A 2,414-nucleotide genomic window follows, 5' to 3' on the forward strand; every position below is an offset into this window, starting at 1 on the left:
ATTTTTAAAACTAATAACGAAAATTAAATTTTAAATCGGTAAACGGCTAGGAGTTGCTCAGTAGCTTTTTGCGCAACGTGGCAAAAGTATTCGAGTTCAGATTTCTAGGACGTAGCGTATTTTTCAATCATAATAAACCGAATCAAACATAACAATGATGAAACTTACACCATGTCCCAAGGTTGTGCACAAAACGTAACGATAAAGTGCTGGCGAAGTTAGAGGTGCACCAAAATTGTGTACCGATCAGGGAAAGTACTCTACGTTCCTATGATTTGGGTGAAAAGTGTTATTTAACTGCTGGTTAGAATAGACAGTTGCTTATCATACACATCGCAAACGAACACCCCTTAGTGAGCATTAGCAAAAGTCAATTGCACAAAGCAAATGCAATACAAACTGATCAAGTACATTAAAGAACGCTACGTAGCAGGACTTCTTTCCAAGAATGGTGTCCGCAACGGGAGGGCAAGCGTCCTTCCCAGGTTTTCCTAGTAAACCTTGTATGGTAAACATACCCAAGCGTGTCTGTAAGCACGCAACGAAAGTCACGAACGGGCACATACCTAGGGAATGTACTCTACGTACTTGGACTTTTGTCCAAGAATGGTGTCCGCGACGGTCGGGCACTGCGACGCAATAACCAAATCCTAGGATTGTAACTTTAGTGTGCACAAACATAAACATTAACGCGTTCGCTCGGGCTGCGCCGTCCGTGTTGAACACAAATGTGGGTGATTATATGCGTGGAGGGACAAAAACATACGAGGAGGAGACAGTTTTCTGCACGATGTGCACAGAGCTCATTTCGTCGTCCCGGGCGAATGGAAAAACACAAACATCGCGAGTATCGTTCTAGGTTTCTGTCTATAAAAGGGCAGGCCAAAAGGTGACCGGTTGAGATAAGCATTTTAAGCATACAAACACTTTATTGGAACTTTTGATACAAAAACAAGGTACGTACATGTAGGTTGTACCAACATGGACATCTATGAACGCGTACGCTCGGGCTGCGCCCTCCGTCTTGTACTTTCCTGATCGGTACACAGTTTTGGTGCACTGCTATTCCGACCGGCAACTTGTACCAACATATACATCCATGAACGCGTACGTAGTGTACTTTCCCTGATCGGTACACACTGTTGGTGCACGGCATAAGAAAAGAGCTAAAATGGTCAAACTCAATCCATTTCAACAATAGATAGTCGATAGTAGCTGTGCCGATGAAGTAGGGCACGATGCAAGTTAATGTTGTTTAATGAATAACATGTCCGCCATACATTTCAGTACAAAATTGCTCGGTCAGACCTACAAAGTGCTATATCTCGAATACGAGGCGTCGGACTGGGGGTTGTAGAACAATTTTAAGTTCGTCTAATGATTCTACATCCGATTCTGGATAGCGGTTTTTGACCACTTTTCAATATTTTGTGACACCCCGAACCTAGGGGCAGCTCCTAGCTTTTTCAAAAATGTGCACCGATCGGGCCGGAGAGCTCGTGTGGCTCAAAACATGTTTTTCGCTAAAACACCTCAAAACGTGTCGAGAACGCACCCTAGCTCTTGTTTTTCAAAAGTTATGGCCATTTAAAGTGAGGTGGTTTTTGCTTCAAAATAGCTATTTTACCCGTCCCTATGGCCATGCTTTAAATTTTCACGAAAATGCCAGGTCAGACCTAGGGCGGGCCATATCTTGAATACTAAACGTCGCAGACATTGGTCGTAGAACAATTTTAAGTTCGTCTAATGATTCTACATCCGATTCTGGATAGCGGTTTTTGACCACTTTTCAATATTTTGTGACACCCCGAACCTAGGGGCAGCTCCTAGCTTTTTCAAAATGTGCACCGAACGGGCCGGAGAGCTCGTGTGGCTCAAAACATGTTTTTCGCTAAAACACCTCAAAACGTGTCGAGAACGCACCCTAGCTCTTGTTTTTCAAAAGTTATGGCCATTTAAAGTGAGGTGGTTTTTGCTTCAAAATAGCTATTTTACCCGTCCCTATGGCCATGCTTTAAATTTTCACGAAAATGCCAGGTCAGACCTAGGGCGGGCCATATCTTGAATACTAAACGTCGCAGACATTGGTCGTAGAACAATTTTAAGTTCGTCTAATGATTCTACATCCGATTCTGGATAGCGGTTTTTGACCACTTTTCAATATTTTGTGACACCCCGAACCTAGGGGCAGCTCCTAGCTTTTTTCAAAAATGTGCACCAGCGGGCCGGAGGGCCGTGTGGTGTGGTTTTTCGCTAAAACCCCTCAAAACGTGTAAGGAACGCACCCTAGATGATAAAAAGTGCAATCAGAATGTCAATCGACAACTTTGTTGGGGTACCATTTTTACTCTACGGGCCAGTAGCTTAGGCGCGCCAACAGCGCTTTCCTTTCGGGTTCCCATTTTTGCCCTCCT

This window comes from Anopheles arabiensis, assembly GCF_016920715.1.
Source record: "Anopheles arabiensis isolate DONGOLA chromosome X unlocalized genomic scaffold, AaraD3 X_pericentromeric_contig0030, whole genome shotgun sequence".
NCBI lineage: Eukaryota > Metazoa > Arthropoda > Insecta > Diptera > Culicidae > Anopheles > Anopheles arabiensis.